Source organism: Lichenostomus cassidix, chromosome 5, assembly GCF_008360975.1.
Source record: "Lichenostomus cassidix isolate B80296 chromosome 5, HeHo_3.0, whole genome shotgun sequence".
Lineage (NCBI taxonomy): Eukaryota > Metazoa > Chordata > Aves > Passeriformes > Meliphagidae > Lichenostomus > Lichenostomus cassidix.
Genome location: NC_139486.1, coordinates 17,597,903 through 17,621,755, shown reverse-complemented (window position 1 = coordinate 17,621,755; position 23,853 = coordinate 17,597,903). Strand labels below are relative to the sequence as shown.

At 40.1% G+C, this 23,853-nt stretch overlaps 1 long non-coding RNA gene across 1 annotated transcript; it reads right to left on the bottom strand.

Annotated features, from left to right (window-relative positions):
- Positions 1-2,930: 2,930 nt before the first annotated feature.
- LOC146436074 (uncharacterized) lies at positions 2,931-23,725 on the bottom strand. Its single transcript, XR_014852879.1, has 3 exons — positions 23,597-23,725; positions 8,777-8,887; positions 2,931-3,015 (listed from the first exon to the last, which is right to left on the bottom strand). It is a non-coding gene; the product is annotated as an uncharacterized LOC146436074 (long non-coding RNA).
- Positions 23,726-23,853: the final 128 nt, after the last annotated feature.

Here is a 23,853-nt window from a genome sequence, read left to right as displayed (position 1 = left end):
ATTTAATGCAGCCATCAAAACTGTACCTGGCATTTGAACACATGCACAGATGCTTCCTGTACTAAATAGGGGAAAATTTAGGAGTTCTTATTTCTCTGAATTCCTAGCAGGCAATCTCTTCTACATTTGACAATCTGTTGCCTTTTTGCAAATGGAAACTCTACACCAAGTATCTCCAGGAGTTTTTAAACATACTTACTGTCACATAATGGTAGCAGTGAACTTCCTCAGTGCCTTCCTAGTTACTGCACTTATTTGTCAGCCTGGTCCTCAAAGCACAAGATTATCCTGCCAGGAAATAAAGAAGAAAGGAATGAAACAGTTGGTAGGAAAACTGCATGTTCACCATACTTCAGAAGAAAAAAGCAGAGGGAAAGAGTTCCTTCTCCTTCCCAACCAACACATATAATAAATAATAGAATAAATAAAAGTGTTTTGATAGAGCTCAGTATGTGTAGCTGTGTTCAATAGAGTGAACCACTGCAGATCACAGCTAAAGTGGCTGGCATGTGAAGATCCTAAATATCAGAGAGAAACCAGCAGTCAGCCATAAAATATTAGTAAGAATTCATAGCCTGAACTACATCTTAACCAGAAAGGCTTTGTATGAACTACAAAGGGATAGGGGATATGTGGGATTTTTTGATAAAAGTTTATCCCTCTTCCCAAAGCAAACTTTCAATCATTACCTAAATCTGATTTGGATAACATGAAGGTATAAACACAGACACCTTCAGATCTGTGCCAACAGTAGGTCAACAGTCCTAGGAAAACTATTATTACATCCAGCGAGACACGAGCATTAGCTCTTAAAGGAAACAGCTTGTGAAGACTGACCTAAGCACAAAATTAACAACAAATTCACTAATTTGCTGATAGAAATCTGTTCTAGAAAGAAGGTTTACCTTTTAGTAAGATCTTCAACATTTTTTGACCCACCATGCTTCGTCCATTTAAATATGCATATTCATCAGCTCTGGAGCTAAGTGTTTGTAGCACCTTTAGCTCTGAGAGTTCAGTAAATTGAGACTGTGCTTGACTGGCAGCAAAGTGGGGTCACAGTGAGTCCACACATATGAGTACAAAGGTAAGCCATGCTAACCCAAGAAGAATTCTCTTATTGGCTATAGCAATCATGACCCATCAAACCATGTTGTTAACAGAACTTCTTCAACTGTGATGCTGAAATGCATTCAGTATCAGCATCTCCATCACTTGTTTGCTTTAAATTAAGATTGCTTGTAGTTTAAATGTAGGTATCAGCCTTAAAATAGAAATTACTGACTAAAATTTGACAGCCTGCTATATACCAGATTAGATGATCCTGGCCTTAAAACATCATTAATTTTAAATAAAAGTGAAGTTTAATCAAACTCTGTCGTCTCTCTTATGGTGCTACATTAAGATTCATTATTGGGTTCTGTTATGCAAAATACTTCAACGCAATCTTACAGAATAACTCCATAAGAGAATATGTCTATGGACAGGAGTAGAAATGCCCTTCATTTCTTAAATTGTATTCACTTTATTAAATATCTCTCTCTCCCCCAACTTAAGCCTCAGTATTCATAAATCAGTACCACTGGTATTGCACTATATACATGAAAGTGTAAATGAAAAATAATCTGCTACATGAAATTTCCCAGATGCTTGCAGCTTACTGGGAAATGTATACTGTTTGTTCCTACCTGATAATATCATAGGCAGAGAAAGGGCACTTCCTCTAAAATCATGCAGATCTCTCACACTGTCCATGAATTTACTAAATGACACAAATTTCCCAAAATCTCTTAACTGTGAAGTCAAACAATGGCATATTTCTTAAATTAACATAAGAATCACATAATCACAGAATATGCTGAGTTAGAAGGGACCCACAAGGTTCATCAAGTCCTACTCCTGGCCCTGCACAGGATACCCCAAGAGTCACACCATGTGCCTGAGAGCACTGTCCAAATGCTTCTTGAATTCTGTCAGGTTTGGTGCTGTGACCACTTCCCTGGGGAGCTGTTCCAGTGCCCAACCACCCTCTGGGTGAAGAACCTTTTCCTAATTGCCAACTTCAACCTCCCCTGACATAATTTCAGGCCATTCCCATGGCTCCTGTCTCTGGTCACCAGAGAGAACAGATCAGTGTCTGTCCATCCTCTTTCCCTCATGAGGGTTGAATTCTGTGTTAGAGCAGAATAATAAGGCCAAAAAACTTTCAAGAACAGTTTGTAGAAGATAGTGGAAATACCTCTTAGCTTATTGCCCTTTTCCCTACCCATCTTTCTCTGTGCATCTCATTCAGTTATTTGCACTTTCTGTCCCATCACCAGTTTTCCATGTCACCTGTAACTCAGCTTTTCCCTCTGCTCTGTCTCATGGTAGATGACCTAGGCTGAAGCAGGAAACCAATAAATTCTGTGGTGCTGTCAGACTTTCAAACCCACAGTACTTAGGTGAATTTTAATTGGTTAACCACAGAATGGACAAAAATCCATTAATGTGTGCATAGGCCTTCTGGATACAATGCTTCATCTAATCAGAGTTTTAGCAACCCCAATGACAGCTATGATGATAGCCACTGTGTAGTGAAAGAACATTAACAGCATTTTACATTTATATTTTTACTGCACCGGAGAATTTTTTAATTTAATTTCAATTCTCATTATATGAGGTCTGATTGAAAGTAACAAACCTAAAAGGAAAGTGATCTCATTTAATTGTAGTGCTTGATTACCTTTCATTTTTAAAGGTTGCTTTCACTTTATTTTATATAACTGGTTGGGGTTTTTTTTTAATGACAAATAGTAAGGTGGTTGCATTTAAAATCCTGCTCGGCAACTTGATATGTCTCACTACCAGAAAGTGCAAACACTGAATGAATTATGGGCTTCATTTATCTTTCTCTTTTTATCAGCCATGTGTTACATTAAGAAACTCACTTATTCGGAGTGCTGTTGGCTCGACTTCTTTAGGAGCTGGCATATGTTACATTGCAGTGACTGATCATTGTGTACTGCTGCAGCACTATGACAGGGGGATGAATAGCAAATGAATAAATGTCTCTGGGAAAGGAAAGCCAGAATAGCAACCAGTTTAAGACTAAATACAACAGTGTTTATCACTGAAGACTCATGAAATACAGTCCAAGAGCATAATGACAAGCAGCTTGGTCATTAGAGATCACACAGTATTGTCACTTAAAAAAAAAATACATAAACCTCAACATCCACAAAAAGCAGCTAAAATTACCTTCATTCATTTTGAAGACAATTTAAGACATAGACGTTAAGTAAATCAAGTAAGGTGATGTAGCAAGTCAATGGCAGAGCCAAGAACACAATACCAAGTTCCTTACTTTACACCTAGTTCTCTTATCACTGCGACACTGGCATAAGAATAAGAGGCTGCAACCTGATAGGAATTAAAACATCGCATAAGTTCTGCTTGCAAGCAGGGTTTGGAGTGTGCATTTCAGTGCAAGAGGTGGTTCACATCAACCCCTGCTCCTGCTCCACAGCTATTGCAAAGTCATGACCACTTCTTTCCTCTCCTTTAATTCTTCAACCTGATAATTATCTCTTTAGGGATTATTAAATATGTTTGTACGATACATTTTAAAAGGTGGAAAACTCATGGCTTTTTCTCTGGGACATTGTAGAGTCAAACAACAAAGATGTTTTCGCCATGTAACTTTGACTACTGTTACAAAATCTATCAATATCACTCCATGATCCTATCTCAAAAGGCAGAAGATTCATATGAAAAGAATTAGTACTAGTAATACATTAGTGGAAAGGGAGAAGAAGCAGCAGCAAATGGATTGAAAACCTACATCACTCACTTTTTGTGAGAAGTGAGATGAAAAAATATGAGCAATTATGGATAACCGAACAGATGGGTTATTATCTTTATTGAAATATGACATTTCCTCAGGTGAATGGCTATACTGGTTGATCAAGATTGGCACTTTGCCCTCAGCAGTAGCCATTCCTGAGTGCTCAATTTATTAACAAAAGAAAAGAAGATATAATACACACAGCCACTGAGAATTATCACTGGCATGTGATGATAGTTCATCTCCCTGAGTCAAGGGAGGAACACACTCTTGAAATTTTTCCAGTGCATTTTGGTTTGAAAATATGATCCTCTAAACTAATTTTAAGTCCAAGATCAGATTAAAGTCATCAACAGAGTTGATATAAACAGGAGATTTTAATGTAAGGAAAGTATCAAAATCTAAGCAGGGCACATGCAGAGAAAATCATGGAAGGTCTTAGTTATCAACTAGTAGTCTTGAAGGAAGAAAAGCACCATTTATCTACAGCATGATTTTCCCAGAAGAATCTTCCAAAATAATTTTATTTCCAATCAGCTTCAGTTCTCCTTCTTGACAGCATAGATGAGAGACAGGCAAAGACAACTTGTTGGACAAGTTAACCACAAGCCAGCAGTGTGCCCTTGTGGCCAAGAAGCCAGTGGTGTCCAGGGATGCATTAGGAAAAGTGTGGCTGGTCAAGGGGGGTGATTCTGCCTCTCTGCTCTGCACTGGTGAGGCCACATCTGGAGAGCTTTGTCCCATTCTAGGCTCCTCAGTTCAAGACAAGGAGCTACAGGAGAGGGTCCAGCAGAGGGGCACAAAGGAGAAAAAGGGACTGGAGTGTCTCCCTTATGAGGAGTGGCTGAGAGAGTTGGGCCTGTTTAGATGGAGAAGACTGGGAGGGGATCCGAGAAATGTTTACAAATACCTTACAGAGAGATGTCAAGCAGATGGGGTCAGAGTATTTCAGTGATGCCCAGTGATGGAACAAGGAGCTATGAGCACAAACAGGGACACAGGAAGTCCTACCTAAACATGAGGAAAAATGTCTGTGCTGTGTGGGTGACTGAGCACTGGGACAGGTAGCCCAGAGAGGCTGTGCAGTTTCCTTGTTTTGAGACATTCAGATCCTGTCTGGGCACAATCCTGTGCAACCTGCTTCAGCATGGGGACTGGGGAGAATGATCTCCAGAGGTCACTTCCAGCTCTGACCGTTCTGAGATTATGTGAAGGTCAGGCTGTAGGAAATGAAGGCCAGAAAAAGAAATTATTTTAATTTTTTAAAAAAGAATGCCAGAATGGGGAAACTCTTCTTAAAGTTTATCTCACACCCAGAAACAGACTGTTCCAGATGGACGTTTTTGCCCTTAGATTTTTCAAGAGTCTGGATGTGGATTGAAATTCTGTGCTGTGGTTTGTTGTTGTAGAAAATAAAAAGAAAGCAGGCGGGTAGGCTGGGGGCGCGCGGCAGAAGGACGCACAGCAGGCAGTCTGCGGTTCTCCAGTGGTTTATTATGCGGTGCAGTAGGGAAGGTCCCGGGAAGGAGAGACGGGGAGGAGAAGCAGGGACGGGCGTGGGGTCTGGAGCTCCGGAGGCTGCAAGCTGTCAGCAGCAGTTGGTGTCGGGCAGCAAGGTGTCCCGGTGAGCAGGACAAAATGGCCGTTGAGCACACAGTGGAATAGGGTCTTAAGGGGAAGGAGAGAGGGAGTGGTTTGGCACGCAGGCCAACCGGGAAAGCCATAGGGAAGAGGGACAGGGGTAACAACCAATCATTACAAGGGAGGGGAGGATACATAATCCAAACCAACCAATGGGGTACAACTTAGGAGGGGAACAAAGAAGAACAGTCTGGAAACTAAGCCATATATGGGAAAGGGGCAGGGGAGGCGTCTGGGCCAATGATCTTCTTAGCTGGTGCATACATTGCCACAGGGGCTCATGAGCTGATCTCACTGTCACCATGACTGAGACAGCACAGGCTGTCCCTGCCCCCACGGCCGGCCCTCTAGCTGGCAACTCGGAGGTAAAACCTCCACAGTTTGTTGACTTTTAACCAAGGAGTAATTTCAATAATTTCTTATTTCTCCACATTGCAAAAACCTTCAGTTTTTTTTTCAGAAATCTTTAAAGCAATTTTATCTCCTTTATGATGTCTACACTGTATCAGCATCCCAGGGACAAACCTATTCCATCCCACTGACTTATTAAGGGTGGAGAGGAGGGTAGGTCATGTTTCATCAAGACATCTTGTGTAGTGTAGCTTTTTTCTTATTTGTGTACACAGTAAGAGTCAGGATTTGGAGCTGTTAAATTGGATTTTAAATGCTGTGACAGATATTACATTTTAAATGGGATTAACCTCTCTCTTCAACCTCCAAAGTCTGAACAAATTATTAAATATATCCTACTACGATACCAACAAACAGAATCCACCAGGTGAAAACTTCAGTGCTGTAGCCTTAGGCAATGCAGAGCTAGACAGGGAGCAGAGAAGAAAAATAGCATGCATAATTGTGAAATGAATTAATAGACTCAACCAGGAACAAAATTGCCTTTCTACCCTAAGACGCAATGACACATGGCAAGCTCTGATTCACCAGGTGTAGAATGGGAAAACCAGAAGACTGATATTTCCTCAAGAGATGAAGCCCCAGGGAAGGAGTCAGCTTCTCCCATAAACTTGTGTCAGAAACACAGACAGTCTGCTGGAAAATTAATCTTTCCTGTGCATCTAATTTTTCTTTCTTGCAGCAGCAGAAGTAAACTCTTTGGAGGCAGCTAATATTTAAGATTGGTCAAAAACCAGTATTTCCTCTATGTCAAACTGTCAGTGTTTTAAAATGAGGTTTCCTTGTACACCAAGAGAATATGTGGGGTTTTAATTTTTTCAGGAAGGGAGGGGGTTTGCATTTTACGTTTTCTTGTTGTTACTTTTTTGATGCAAAACAGTGTACTTCCTCAGAACATCCAACTGTTAGTAGGACAGGTCAGCTCCATGGATTTGTGAGAACTTCAGGGTTTAGGTCAGTGTTCTATAGATCAAACTAAGGGCCACATTGTCAAGAATTGTCATTCACTGTTGTATTGTGATCTGACCCAAACTCCACGTCAGATATTTTCTTGAGAAAAGTTGGTCAAAACACATATGTTTTATGAACCTCAACTTTCAGTAAGTTTATTAAAAAAAAAAAAAAAGATATTTTGATGAAATCTTCTTGCTCAGTCTTTTCATGAACCGAAATTCTTCATTTTTAATAGCTACAAGATAAATCACTGCCCTCACCAGTATCCATGTTTCTGCCAAGCCACTTCCAGGCAAATCAGAACAAAGCAGGGCAAAGGCTATCACTGCCTTTAAAATCTGTATCCATGTCTTTATTCCTTCCTGCTGCTGCTGCTAGAGACAAATGATCTCAAGAGCTGTATTTCTTCAAAGCAGGATGAAATTATCTTCTTAAAAACAACAAAACAGAATAACTTCTAAGGGAAATAAATTCCACACATAACCTCTGTGTCACTTCCTTTAGCATCTTCTGATTTCTTCCTTTGAGCTTCCCAAGCTTTGCCCTCCCTTGCCTACTCCTGCCCAAAAATATTGATGTGCTTTTCACACCCTTATGTACTTAGCCTCACAGGAAGGCTATGTTTATCTCTGTTTTGAAAATGGCTAGCAGGCTTGCATGAAAAAAACCACAAACAAACAAAACAAACAAACAAAAAAACCACCAACATAAAGCCAGAATTTCTGAAATATCCAAGCAACACAACATTTCTCATAGCTAGGTTGGTTAGCAACCTCCCTCCTCAGCAAACCCATATCCACAGGCACAAACACACAAATTCTGCATGGCTTCTCCACTGGTTGTCTCTGAGACCTAAAAGGTTCTGAGCCCACAGACCTGACTGTCACCTTTACATTCCTTCAGGCAGGAAGCAGAAAAGGAGGGAGTACCTTCCATGTCTCTGCAGGGATGCAAAGAGCTGGGAAAAACACAGTGATCCTGGATTTAACAGACTGCAGGAATGGCAGAACCCCTCTAAGCACATCTGTCACACCTGTCTGCCTGCCACTGCCAGGCCACTGAGACCCATCACTTTCAATCTATCCACAATGTATTTCAGATCTGTAAACAAGTTATTCTGCAGCAGCTTTGGCTCTCAGCTTAAGGAACAGGTAGGCTAATCAGGTGAGAGGCATCCACATACTATAACAGAAGAACTAGGAATCTGTGCTTGCAAACCACTCTTCCAGCCAAGAATGTGTTTCATATTTTTTTCTACTGCTCAGAAAATAAAATAACTTGTTACTAGTCAGATGATAGAGTTACTCCATTACCTCAAAGTGGTAGGAATTAAGCCAGGCATGCTTGAGACAAATCTATGAGAAAGTAACATAGCTTTTATAGAAATAAGACAATATCAAACATTGACTGCCCAACAAAGGTAGAGAAAAATGAAAACAATTATTTCACACTGTTTCAGGCACCTTTCATCAGAAATTCATGTGATAAGGTTCACATTCCTGTCAGCAGGCTACCACACGATAGGTGTTACATAGTGTATATTCAAATCAATGTCTGTGAAAAAAATCCTTCACTTCCAAATTAATTTAATTGCAAAACTGAATGTGTTTCATATTCAGGCTTCAGAGAAGTGTCTTCTGTGAGGAGTGTAGCATTAGCTGCTAAAGTGCTAGGCTTTGAAAACATCTGAGGTTGATATAAATAGGGATGAAAGAAAATTTTCTGATGAAAGAAAAAGGCTATCAAATTGAAAGAAAAAAATTGTTATCATAGTGTAATCACCAACTGTCCAATGTTAAGATTCAGTTCCAGTATGGGAATAAAAATTACCAGTGAAGAGTCCTAAGATATTCATATGTTGCCATCTGTTTTTACACAATTTAACAAATCTTTAAAGCAGCAGTCCCCTAGAAAAAAAAATTGCAAGTGGGAAAAGACCTTCACCTTAAGGTGTAAAATAAATTGTTTATTGTGGATTGCTTCTTCAGATGAAATTTCCATTCTGAGTAGCTGATTTCATTCTTTCTCACTTTGCCAGATTCTTTTCTTCTCTTCCTGCAAAAAATAAAAAAATTTTCTTCCTTTCACACAAGAAAATATATACAGTCAAGATTGTTTACTACCTGATGTACCAATTTGAAAATAAAACAAAGGAATGTATTTTTAAAACAATAAATTTCCTGTATGTTTACCTCTTGCATAAACAAACAGAACTGGAGTTTGCAAGAAATATTAAAGTTAATTTAAATTGCAAATCTGACCTTATTAAAATGGCTTTGCAGAGAGCTATAAACAAACTGTATGTGAGCTGGTAATGTAGCCAAAATAACACATTCTCAACTAGCATTATAATTAAAGAAAAAAAAAATATTGTTTTCACAGTTCTGAGAATCTCAGAAGGAGAGGAGTTAGTAAAATGTATAAGGAAATCTTAATTTTGGGGGGAGGAAAGCGTTCCAGTTGGATTTCTCCTTTAAGAATTCTTGCAACATTTACTCTTTCAAACTCAAAACAAATTCTGATGAACAGCTTGAAAATGAAATGTTATTAAGCACTTACTAATTTAATGTGTTTTGGATACTTTTCTCCTATAACTACTACATTGCTCCTTAATGTTTGAAGCACAACCATTAAGATTTACTGCATCTTCTGTGAAAATAAAAATGGAGCAATTAAGACTGTGCTTGTATCTGAAATGGATGTGGAGAGCTAATAAATTTCAGAATTAAAAGCCAACAGATAGGCTGGGCTGCTTTCTTGGTTTATGGAAAATCTATACTGAAAGTCTATTTAAACCAGTGTAATGTTAGCAAGCAAATTGTTTTCTCTTACTTACCAAAATATTACAGGTTGCAGAAGACCACGAAAATTAGAAGAAGCAGAGGTGAAACTCAACAAGATATCTCTACCACCCCAAAAGTCTTACATGATTGTGGCTCTTTGGTACAGCTTGCATGGCTCTAGGTAAGTGTAAAGGAGTACTAGCTCTCTGTGTGCAGGTGTTTTCTGATCACAAAGGTGTCCTTACTCATGTTTGTGTCAGAAGGATTTGTTTGTGCATTTCACTGAAGTTGGTCTGAAGTAAATTCATTAAATGTAATTAAGTTAGTTACTTATCTGTATTGCCAAGAGTACATTCTCATTTGGACTCAGTGCATCCAAACAGAAATTATTTAAGGACCATTTTACTGAGAGAAAAGGAGTAAACTGAATACTAAAACGGACAGTGATCCTCTAAGGCTACTTTAGGCAGGGATGCAAAGCAGAGGTTCTCTTTCTTTCAGTATCTATGTGGGAATTATTAGGATTTTGTAAGCCTGGGTTTGTCTGGAAGTTGCTTTCCAGTTTAAGTGGAGCATAAGGGGAGGGAAGAGGAGTGCTCATAGGCAAGGTGCTGTTTCTCATGGCTTCACAACCACTAAACCTCCTAAAGCTCTACAACAAGCAGAAATACACATTTCTTCAATATCTAGAGCTGTGCCTGAAAAGCACCACTTAGCCTCTGATGAAAACTTTTCAGTCCTTCTTACTGTGGAAAAGCATCACAGTTATTCTTTGCAGGGCTTTCTTTCACATCAGGGTGGTGCCCAGGGTGAGTATGTATGGCTACTCCTGCCTGTCTCTGGGCTGTGAGGCATTTTCTGGATCTTCAGGGAAGAGTTACATGAGACTTCCCCCTTTCACTGCCTCTGCTTAGTATTAAAATATCAGGCTCCCACCCATTTGCAGCAGTTCAGTGCTTTCTGCATCAACACGGACTAATTCCAAATGCAATATAGGAAAAGATGAATCAGAAAAAAATAACCAAATTCTCGTAAATCTTGAAAAGAGCTAGCAAAAGTGGTGCAGATTCTGGACTACACTTGTGGCAGGTCTGGTTGTTTGCAAAGGAATTCCCAAAATTAATTTCTTTATGTGCTGCAGGACTCTGAATGACAGTATCCAAAGTTGTTTGTGTGAATCACTTTTTGTACCAGGTTGTTCTTTTGCTAAACACATCCTGGCTTTAGTCATCAGCTCTATATACTACCAAACCAAAAAATTATCTGTTTCCCTCCAAAAAAAAAGAGGCAGGATAGAGCAGGGAAGAAGTGGTGTTAGAAGCTATAGGGTTGCAAAGATATTACTTGATGTAAGTAAGGTATTATTTTCCCCATGATTCTTCTGGGTTTAAGCTTCAAATCCCCCATAAGCTATAGGCAAATCCTGGAAACCTGGGTTTGTAAGATTCCATGGATATGATGAATGTCCATCTGCTTTCTCTAGTCCCTGTGTGCAGAACTCGGATCTACTCCAGCTGAGCCTGGAGAGGAGAGGCTCCAGTTGAATCATGAGCTACAGAGCACTGGCCTGTAGTCAATCCCAGCCTGCAGTTCCACTGGACTGTTTCTCAGGACCCTTCATCAATGCTCTCTTCTATCTCACTAGTAGCTGTGCTGTGACAAGTTGGCATAAAGTTTATGAACAATTGGGCTGCATCAAGCTTTGGATTACTTCCAGCATAAAACCAACAGGAATCACAATTTGGTGAGATGCATAATCCATATAACAGTACAGCAAGATCAAAGCTTCTGAATGCTAACAGTGAGGTCAAAAATTGGAGTGTGACACCACCGTGTGACAGAGCTGAGACTCCTGCCTGGTTCTTTATACTTCAAAGTCTTCCTGGGTATTCCTCTCCATCTTAAAAAGAGTCTTCAATTCCTGATGAATTCTGAACAAATACAGCCTCCTTTTTAGATCAAGAATAAAGCAAAAAGGATTATAATTTAGAACAGACACCCCTCTTTCCCCAGTCCTTTGAGAAAGGAGAGAGCAGCAGACATACACCAGTGCCAGACATGCAAGAATGTGATCCATATGGGGATAGATCCAGGGACTGGAGTGGAGAGGAAATGTAATGTGAGCCAAATCCTCTGCCAAGTGCTACCTACATCTGTATCATTCTTGTGAGGGAAATGCAGCCTAAGAGAGTATTTTCCATAGAGCAGATGGAACGATTGTTATGGAAGATACTGTTTTAGGGGATGACATTACAAAAAGAAGCCATCACACATCTTTAGTTCCCTTTCCTTCATAGCTTTTGTTGCTAAAGGTTACCAGATGAATGTAAAGTAGCCCATGCAGGACCACTGAATACACAACCAAAATTAATTCCACCTTTTTGAGTGGAAAAATAAACTCTTCAAAACTGGGACTTTGGGTATGGCAGATGTGACTACACAAATCAACAGGTACTCTGTCACACCACGAAGGTTCTCAGAGACTTGAACTGCTATCAGTATTATCCAGACAGCTCTAATTATAAGTCTTGTTAGCAGTACGAAGTAGACCACCGTATCAGTACAAATATCTGAATTCTAGTTCAGTTTCCCAATAAAGTTGATCTCATTCTAAAGTGGGGATTTTCACACGGGAAAAAGGGAAGATAGATGTCCCCGGGCTGGTAACTTCCATTGATTGTTTCCATTTGTCAGTGTGAAAATCAGTCAAACAGCAACAAAAGATTTCCTTTTCATGGTTTTCCTGCAGCTGAAAAATTACTCCTCTTTCCAAGCAGGATGTCCAACAGATTAAAAAACAGTATAAAGTTTCCCTCAGTCACAGATAACATTTATATTGCTAACTATCAGAGCCCAACTGCTCTCTGACCCATTGCAGGCCACTGAATGGGAGTACACACGTCATGATTAGGGTCGTGCCAGTCAGGCCTCATGATGGGTATCAGTGAGGTCATGAGGAGAGAAAGAGAAAGGTGCTGAAGTCAGGCTCTTGGAGGTGAGAGAATCCTGAATGGTGATTTCATTTGCAGGCTCACATTTGGCTCTCTCCTGTATCAGTCTCATGACTGATTCCCAGATCCAAGTCCTTCCTCTGCTCTGCTGTTGGGCTCCCTGCTCAACCTACCCCAGATTTCTGCCCCACCTGCACTTAGATCACAGAGCTGCCCCACATCAGCCTGTCTGAGAGTCACAGAGAGCTCCTAGATGGAACCACACTGCAGAGCTGTGACTGGAGCACTTTTTATGAGAATAGCGAGGAGGTGAGTAATTGGTCACTTGAAAGAAATACAAGCCAATGGAGAATGCTCAGAGAGATTCAGAATTGCAGTTTAAAGCCATAATTACTTGTGCCCTGGGCATGGAAAATGAATTATTGCCTTCCTCTTGCAGCAGTCTTTTATACATATTAGAAGATCAAACAGCCACACATTAATTTTTTTTCCTCACAACCCATGTTTCTCTAGGCTTTTGATTATTCTCATTGCTTTTCTATTACATTCACATATTTCTTTGCAAACATAGAATTTACACTAATAATAGGCAAAAGATGGGATGGCCAAACACTGCAAACTGAAGAAAGAGAACAGCTCTCAAAAAAGACTGTATTTGCTACTTGTAGTACAAATTTTAAGGGTGGAAACTCTTTCTACTGTGAATAGGTATAACAATAGATAACAAAACTCTCTGGACTCTTTTCTTGAACTATTCAATAAAATTATTCATCTGAAGGAGAGAACCACGTGAGAACTCTCTAAATAAGAAAAAGAACTATCAGATATTATACTTAGAGCCATAGAGAAATTAGAATAGAATAGAATAGAATAGAATAGAATAGAATAGAATATTCCGTTTGGAAGCTCCCTACAATAATCATCTAGTCCAACTCTCTAAACAGTTCAGGGCTGATGAAAAGTTAAATTATTAAGGGCATTGTCCAAATGCCTCTTAAATACTGTCAGGCTTAAGGCTCCAAACTCCTGAATTATGGCACCAATGGTACCCACACTTTAGACAGATGATATAAGATCTGTCTGCAAGAAGAAACAACCCCCTAAAGCACTTGATGTCTTCACAGCCCTGTGTGTGGGCTCACCACACTGGAAATGAGTCCATTGCCTGAACCCAAAGTGGCACATGCCTGGCATACAGATGTCCCTGAAGATACATTTAAATCCTGTCTTTAACTTATAAAAGCTGTTACCATCTCCACTATTCTGAACCTTTTCCCACAAGGCACTGACTGGCTCTGAGGCAAGATAAGTGAAACCAGCTGTGTGGTTTGCCCTGCATAGTAACACTGCTTCTGAGACAAAAAACACTGCAAGTGCTATCAAAACAAACATCTCTGAGCACCTCTCATGCCGTGTGTTGTCTGTCCCAGTAGCTTCTTTGTATTTTCAGGGATCTGGAGGAGTCAGGGAAGCACTGTGTTTCCTCCCCAGTGCTTCCCTCCTCTCCTTAGATGTAATAATAATAGTAATTCACTATGAGCATGTACAAGCACATAGGTTAAAAAACCTCTGAACGTTAATCTCTGCAGAGAAGTAAATTATTTGGATTGTATTATAAACTGAACTATATTCTTTACTCTTATTAAGTTACAAATCTTCTACATGCTCCTTTCCTACTCTCCAACCTCCTTCATGCTCCCCCTACACCAGACTGACACCAGAAGTGAAGGGGAAGAACAAAATCAAATTTCTAAAATGAACTCAGAAAGTTCATTGCCTTGCTGCAAAGCACGTTTTGCAGAGAGCACTGAAAGCAATTTGAAGCACAGGCAAGAAAAAAAAAACAAACCACTCCTAAATCATGGCAATGAAATGCAAATATTCATCACTGGGAGATTATATACATGACATGCCAAAAATGAGCTGAAAAATTACACTCAGAAGCAGCCTCACAATAACTCTGACCTTTTCTCTATTACTGCATTAGATAATTATGGGACCAGGAAAACCATCAAGAAACACACAAAGGAGGCAATGCAATGCTCACAGCACTATGCTTCTTACTTCATTGGGTTGTCTGAATTCAGTCAGTTATTATTCAGCAAACAGAAGATACCATTTAAAGGCTAAGGGATAATATTCTGCCAGTCTATAGACCACAACAAGTGAAAATATCAGCAGAAAGAAAATGTATCTTTACCATGAAACTGATCACCAGTTCTTAATAGAACTGGAAATATATTGAAGACACAGAACACATATCCTGTATAGCAGTTAGCATATCATGCAGATTGTTATGGAAGCACATTGTCATTTGCATTGGAACTCTCAGAAAATCGAAGGGATCACTTGCAAAAAGCAACAACATTTCAATCCTTACATCTCAATAGCTGAATTAAGTACGAATCCCCCAAGGGAATCCTTTGACATCAAAGAAAGGATGCACACCTGTAAAAGGGAGAGAGGCACAGACCAGTAAGGAGATTTACTTTTGTCTGAGGCCCCCAGGTAGCAGGACAAGAAGTTCTGACACCTTGCGACTAGCAAAGCAAAACGTGACAGTTTGAGGATGCTTTGGGCTAAGAAGGGGGCTGGGAGGCTGATGGTGATTGACTTAGACAAGTACTAAATATAAGGCAAACAGTTAGTGTTTGATTAATAAAGCAATAGCTCAGGCCCTGAAACAAAACCAAGCTGTCACATGCTCATTTTGTGGAGAAAAACTGACTCAATAATAGCTTCAGAGGCTAGAGAGTTCAGTGAGGAGTGAGATACTTGGACAGACTGACCCAGAGGGCTGTCTGGCAATGAACCCACAGAGCCAGCTCAGATGTGATGGTCAGCAGGAGGGTGAACAGGACATGATATTTCTCTTCACCAGAAGTATGTGAAAAAGGCCTGAGAGCTGTTTTAATAGAAGGAGTGCTAACAGGTGTGGATTTGACATTTCTGAGTATAAAGCCAGGAAGAGAAGCTTTCTTTGGGAGAGCCAGTGGGAATTTCAGGCAGTGAGAGCTAAACGTTTCACAAGCCCATCGGGCAAATATTTGAAAGAAAAATGACACAATAAATGTGGCATTTTATAGCTCCAGCTAATGAGCAGGCTTCAGTACCTACAGCTCTAACATAATTGAAAATCAGAGCATTACTTAACCTATTTCTCATCAATGTAGGTGTTTCATCCTCAAGTTTAATCTCCTTCCCTGACTTTTTCCATTTGTGATCTGCCAAGAGTATTTCTCCCTTTGCAAGGCTGCTGAATTCTGTCTTCTGTAAAGAGCAGGACTCCTAAATGGAATAATTCTCTCTGGGATTTACTTCTGTTCTTTGTTTTGATGGGTAAACACCAAGTCCCACTGACTTTTCCCCCTCTCTTCTGTGGTGATATTAAATACATCTACTGCTTTTACAAGACCTATCAAAGATAAAAAAAAAAATATTTTCACACAGGTCTTGCAATAGTCCTATTTAGAATAAAAATAGATCAATAGGTAGGATAGACAAGCTAAAGAAGACAAAAATGCAGTCTGATGAAATATAGTTGCTACAGCTTGACAAGGACTGAGCTGCTGTTCATCCCAAATCTCTTCCTCAAATCCACATGAGCTCGACCTATGCATTTAATTAATCCTACAAATAGCTCCTGATTCGAATTTGACCAAGTTTTTCAAATCTCTCAAGATTTCCCTATCACTCTGATACTACAGAGCAGAACAGCAAGAAACTGCTGCTCAGTTCCTGTAAAAGGGAGGTCAAAAACACTTTTGAGACAAAGTATCCTGATGTCAAAATCCTGAAAATGAAGACTTCTTCATTAGAGGACCAGACCTTACCTCTTCAATGATGACTGTTAGAGCCCTGCTCATCCCTTCATTAGCCCTTTTCTTGAAGGAAATCTCCAGCCAAACCAGAAAACCTAATCTTAATGTTCCCAGCATTGACAAGGAGGGAAAAGAAATTTAGGAAAAACACTACTTCTTTTTTTTTTCTTGATAAAAACCTTTTGTTTCTGCCCTCAGATAAAAATGTGGAAAAGAGGAGAAAACTGATTCTGCAGGTCACCCTTACAGTCCTGACTAAATAATAGACTCAAAGGTTCTATAGCAAAAAGATAAGTATAGAGAAGGTGGAGATTATTTTCCTCCCTCTGTGCTGAGTCACCTGCCCTGCCATGGAGAGCAAGTGAGATTGTTCCACTCTGAAGTGGGTGGGTTGTTTCTGTTGTTTGGAATGAAGCATCACAAACAATTTAGTGCATATCAAAGTTGTAATCCCAGTACAAAAGAGGCCCTGCTCACCACACCAATTGCTGGCACACAGCCACACCACAGACAGAATGGTGAAGAAGAAGATTGTGTACCCATGATCAAGACTCAGAGCAGGTAAACAAAGCACAGTGAGCATTATTACAGGTTACAGGGCAAAGCCTGACACTGCCTAATCAAGTCCTACAAATAATGAGAATTTATCTAATACCAAATCTGACAGAAAGTGTATGAGGTAGTCCCATGCATCCTAACATCTCTGTGTACCTTTGGCTGGTACATAGGCCAGTGAGAGAAATCTCCCACTCAGTGGCCTACAGCATCCTGGGTTTCCCTCAGAGGCTTCCTGTCCAATTTCTGGCCAGCTTTGAGCACAGGGACCCCAAAGGATAGTGCTCTGGGCATATTCTGAGATAGTCAAATGCACCTGTTTCACCCTCAGATGACTCAAGCAGCTGTCACAGGAGAAATTGTGGTTGTGCTGCACTATACAAGGAAAGCTGTTCTATTACTGTCTAAGGAAAAATGGCACTCCTGTAAATATACATTGTCATTTTGGGAGGGTGTCTTTGGTGATTAGTGTCCAAAGCACCCAGCCATTGCACTGAGCAAAGCACACTCCAGAAAGCATACTACCCCAAAGAACCTGTTCCTACAAAAGCCAAGATTAGGAGCAGGAAATACAGTCACATCTGCAGAAGTGAAGCAAAAGGAATTTACTTAAATGTTGTGCAGAAAGTCTGTGGCCAAGACCAGCTGCTTTGAGAGCTGGCAATCTAACAGCTAAGACACAAGATGCTACTTCCTTTGCAAGCCCAGTCCTGACAAACCTTTAGCTTGATTTTGAGCTTTTCATTTCACTTCACTTTCACTGCTAAAGGTAGTACTGATTCTCCCAGGAGGAGGAAAATATTTCTTCGCCTCTCTGAGGTGACATGGCAATTAAGATGGGTATAACTTTTTAGGAAGCTACAGAAATGGAAGGCACTTAGAAGTTCAAAGCAATATTATTATATAGCTCAGAAAATGACACAATATGCTGACAGAAATTATGCAGCATACTGCTTAATAAACTTACAGCCAGCATAGTAAAAATTCTGTCAGTAATAAACTCCTTTCCCAGTTGACTGCAGACTTGTGTTGCCAAAAATTATCACCTCTTTGCAGGTCCTATAGCACTCCACCTTCATATTCAGTAAAATGGTACCCCAATGACATTGGCAGTCATATTATTTATTATCTACAGTAATGAAAAATACAAATAATTGACCTTGGAATTCTTGGGCTTGCTTCTAAATTGACCCATTAAAAAAGTAATAATATTTTATGCACACTTAGGTGAATGTGATTCCATCTAAGTGAGTATGTCATCAAGATGTGGACCTACCTCTATTTAATGTCTTGGAGGTTACCTGTATTCCCCTTTACATTTCTCTTCCTCACTGTCCAGATGTAACTTACACTATGTCTTATTGCAGAATCACTTGGGCAATTTGTTCCTGTGTCCCTGCCTGGCCTACAAAGTAACCAACACACATCCAAAAGTCTTAAAAACAATACTAAACAACAATAAAGCATTAGCTGATATTTGTTCTGCTTAGCATGATGTCAGCTTTTCCTTTTATTTTAAAACATAGTTATGATTGATGCATTTGTGTTCATGGGTGATTTTGGAGAAAAAGCATGCCACCCCACATGCCAATGGCCACTAATACCCATGGGACCATTTTGAAAGGCCTCTGCTTTACATCCTGTTAGTCATAAATGATCTGGGCATTGATTATCTGATCAAAACCATCATCCTGTCCACTCAACTGTCAGCACTTTCTAAATGAAGAACAACACAATCAAAGAGTAATTTGTAAATAACAGAGCGAAAGCTGTTCACGTAAACAGATCGATGGACAAATGCATAAAGAGAATGGGGCCTCCTGACAGATTACTCATAAAAACAAGTTATTAGAATTCATTAAAGAAGCATTACCAGTTTACCAGCTTTAACTATCACACCGCAGCAGATGATGGATTTCAGAAGACATGGATCAGTAGGCTGAGCACAATGTATTTGAAGTATTTGAATGCCCATGAACTGCTGGTTTGAACCCAGGCATAAGGCATAACATTTTGTCCCTTTGTGGATGATAGGCCACATACTGGGTATTTACTGAATGCAGATAAGACTTAGAATGCAGTCTGCCCTGCTGGGATAATAACAATCACATGCTAGCTTTTCATTAAAGGAAAAGAACTAGTCAGTAGTGTCCTTGACCAGTCTTCTCAAGTCCAGCCTGCTCTGTGTGACTCACATCTTTCTGCTCATTGCAAAGCTTTGGAGAGTGGCTTTTTATTTTACACATACCACACTTTTGTGTTTCTGTGTGGTTCAAGTCCCTTGCCTTGTCACACTGATCTGAAAGCTTAGTGTAGACCATGGAAGCTACAGGTTCTGAGTTTCCATTACGAACATCACTAATGGAGACAGCATTAGTTTGTTATTGCCATCCAAATCAAAAGTCAAATTCAGATGAATTCTAAAATATATTCTACAGTCAAAACAAGGGACACACAAATTATGGGGCAAGGTGGAGTGGGAGGGGGAGAGGGGAGCCTCTAGGACCCTCTGCCATCATGGTTGGATTCTCTAGTCTCTACAAATAACTTTAATTCAAAGGCTGTTGATGCTGTGTGATTTTCAGAGAGACTACAGCCAGGTATGACAACAGGGTGCTCATCGCATTCACTGATGAGACACCCAGATTAAAGAGAAAGCTACTGTCTGCACCATTTCATTCAAACCCAATGGGGCCTGCAGTACTGACCTTACCTGTAATTAGCCAAAGCTGAGTGTCAGAGTATGGCTGGTCAAAATGTGTAAGTGGGGACTGTAATTCATCCCAGGGTACCAACTGTACAGCCAGAAAGATGCCATCACCAATGCTAGAGCCATAAAACTTTACCTGAGTCCTACCAAAAGATTTAAGCGTCATCCTGATGAGATTCTTCTTTTTGCCATAGCTATGAGAGAGCACTCATGACTTGGAACTGATTCAGAGAAAAATTATTGTGTGAAATGCACAAATTCTAAGACCAGCCTGGTTCCTTCTTGCACTAAAATTTGCTTATGAATCCTTAAAAAAAAGCACACAAAAAAAAAATAAAAATAAAAAGGAGAGATGAGAAAGTCACTTGGCAACAGATATAATGAAGAGGGAAGTGTTTTTCCAACACAGTAATGTCTCAAGAACAATACAAATTCATTGTAGTGTGGGAAACATTTAAAGTCTTTTGACATATGTACAGTGCTGTTACCCTGTGATATGTCTTCTAAGAATGTGATGACCAAATGCCACAAGGGCTTCTCAGAAATGTGGCACAGACCTAATAAATACATAAATAATCCAACATTTCTTTGACATTTATTGACTTCCCAGGGGCTCATGGAATATGAAAGACTGGAATTTTAAGCAGTGTTCCCTTGTGTAGTTGAAAGGCAAAAGATGCAAGGACTTTGTTTACCTGTAGTCTGAAATGCAAAGAGAATATGAGAAGCTGAAAGTGGAGGATAAGAAGTAGCTACTGAGCTTGTTCTGAAGCCAGAGATAATATGGGTTTAGATCTCTGACACAGAGAGCAGAGAGCCCATAGGTTAAATCTCATCTGTAAGAGTAAGCTAGGGTGTTCAATATTCATATTCCATAAAAGAAACAAGAATTTAAGGTTGAGCACAGCCCAAGATGCCTTCCCATGTCAGAGTACCTGAGATTTCTCCCTTGTCCAGTCTATTAAGATATGGATACTGCTAGAATCATATTTTGCCATTATTCAGGTATTTAGTCTTTCTACGAGATGCTTCCAAGTGTGGTTTATGAAGACATTCAGTTTGGAAAAGAAGGAATGTACTGAGGAGGATTTTATGAAGCAAAACTAGCTTTATTGGTGATAACTGATCCAATATTGTGCTGTTTGCTTAAAATGTATTGTTGCTGTAAGCAACACACTGAATTGCAAAACTATAACAGCAAATAGTTTATATGTCTGTGTGTACACATCAGCAACAAAGCAGAATGCAAAGACAATGGAATAGCTCAAACCCTAATTCAGCTATCATGCTTGCAGAGCTTGATTTACTGTTTTTAATAGGGTGTCTTCTCTGTGCTGGAGCTGTCTTAAGCGTCATTAAAGTACTAAAATTTGTTGCCAGCTAAGAACATACATATGTTTTTACAAGAGCTCATCTCAAATATCATAACTCATCTGACAACAATTGTAAACCAGCATAAGATGGGGCTGAGTCCTGAGTAAAGCCTCATGTATGCCCCCCAAAACAGCAATCAGCCTCAACATTATGGAAAAACAGGGTGCCAGTTTAATTTCCAGGACCAGAGCTCAGAGAACAAGGGTCCAGATCTAGACCCACCAACTCGACTGCCAGGCTGTGTGCTGCTCTGATGTGAGCTCCTCTTTCCTCTATCTCAAAAATCCTGCTCTGCACTGGAATGGTAATACATCCTTTTCAAATCAGCATTACACTGCCCATGTTATCATGAGATATGCACAGGAAGTCAAGCTTGAAGTCACTAGTTTTGGTGCTTTTTGTTGAACCTAAGACTAGCAGATGAGCCAGATGCACCCAGTGGATTCAAGAAAAAATCACACTGAAAAAGTTTCCTCTTTTTAAGTTCTTATGCTCCTCAAGCATAAGAAAATCCAGGAAAATTATTAGACCTTTTATGTCACTTTTTCAAATTATTCTGTTAATATAATGAATCTAGTGTGGCTTCTCAATCTGAATTGCCCTAGAATTAAAATCCTGATCTGTATGCAAACAACAGAAGCTCAGACAAAGAGGTCACTGAAGCTACAGATTCACTGCAAATGACAACACCATAACCATGATGAAAAATATCACTGCCTTGATATCCTTTCCTGTGCCATTCCAAGCACTGGCACAGGTGACAGGTACCCTGTATCATGCCCAAGAGGATAAATTAGGATGGCTTTGAAAGTTGCCCATTGGTGGGTCTTTCTTTGCTCTAGCAGAAAAAGTTTTGAAAACATCACAAGGAATGCATTTTTATCCCTTTGTTACCCCATCAGGTACTTGTTAAATACCATCATTAATTTGTGAGAAGCTCATTCTGGTTTCCTCAGTCTTCTCATTTTTCCAGAGACCTGACTGCCTTGAAAGAAGCTAGGAAGAAATCAAAACCATGTGTAATTGTTATCACCAAGTGGAATTTTTCCTTAGAATTTTACAAGATTAATTTTTTCCTATATCAAAGACACCTTTTGTCAGAGGATAGAAATTCCATTTTTTCATGACAGTTTTAAAAATGTGAACAAATGAAATATGAAAAAACCTTTATCACTATTTTCATCAAAATTAAGTTACATATTTAGTTATAATTTTTACACAACAGACAATGCCTCTTGGATCACACAAGCAGTTCTCTTCCTGAGGAAGCCCCAGTGTCCAGCACTCAGCTTAAACCTTTTTGGCTTACTTTTCGTGTTCATTACAATTGATCTTTCATGTCTCAATTTTTGCATTGCCATCACCTAACCACAGCCCAGGTTTTAGTATTCCAGTCCTTCAGTGCAAATTCCATTATATAATGCTGACTTTTTATAATGCAAGCTGTTATTTCCAGGGGGAGAAGGGAATTTTAAAAGGCAAGAGCTGTAATTCTTGTATTTGTTCTCTGACTTATAATCATATTTTTCATTTATGACAGCATTTTTATCAATAGATTTCAAGACTGTAAAATTGGAATAATGTCACTGGCACACCATTTTACAGACAGGGAATCTCAGGTACAAGAAACTCACATTAGTGGCTCTACAAAATTTTGTCTTTAGGACTGGTGTCAAGACTGGGGAATTCTTCAGTCATTCACAAACATCCCAATTTAACGAGGTGGTTTTCTATTCCGTTTAGAACTGTACCAACAGGCTGACAATACTTCTGTGTTTGGCGTATCACTCCACAGGAGTACCAGCAGTACCAAAACTACTCACAGCTGAAGATGAAGTCATTCTGTCCCCTTGGTCTTGGTCTACCTCCTCAGTCAGCTGAGTGACCTTGCTGTCTCTTCACCAAGTGAGTTGTAAGGACAGACTGCACAAAGAAAGGCAAACCAGAAATCACAGAACTGATCCGCAGAAGGACTCCTGCTGAAGGTCACCCCTGTCTTCAGTCCCTCTGGGAGTTAGCTCCAGTCCCTCACTTAAACATCCCCAGCTAGCAAAGGGCTGCTCCTCAGCTAGCTGTTCCCAGGATCCCTGCCTCTCTCCCTTGGCCCAGGAGCTGGCAGGAGCACTGCTCCTGCTGTGGTGTTTTTCACTTCACAGCCCTCAGCAGCCTGTGCTCTGCTGAGCACTGCATGCAGCTCTCTGAGACACCACATTAGAGCTCTGCTCTCCTACCAGCACTCCTCCTCCTCCACTTCCCTGCTCTGTATCGCAGCACAGGGCAGCCCAAGCACCCACCAGCACTGCAGCACCACTGCCAAACAGCTGCTTTGTCATTCCTGGGGAAACCAGCAGCTGGCAGGAGCAGATTACACCAGCCTCTCGCCCAGGCTCTTCCCTCTCTCTCAGGAGCTAAAGGCTGTCTAAAAAAAATTCAGTCACTAAATAATGCGGAACTGCAGAATTACTCAAAACACTGCTAATATGCTGCCAAGCTGCATGCCTGCACTGGTTAAACAAAGCACAGTCATCCTGGTGTTATCCTCCTGGCTGACACAGGACCATGTCACTCACCTGCTCCAAAGACACTTGCAAATAACCACTGTCCTCTACAGGCCACATGATATCTTGGGATCACTCTTCCAGTTTCCTGTATATCCTTTGCGTATCCAAGCATGTTTTTGGTAAGCAATTTGCCTTCAAAGCACTGTGGGTGAAAGGGAAAACCTGTCAAAGTTCAGTAACCACATTTCTTACTCACTTTTGCACAAGAGACTCAAATTATAGCAAGGAAAGGCAAAATGAAAACCTGAGATGTTCCTGAAGATCAC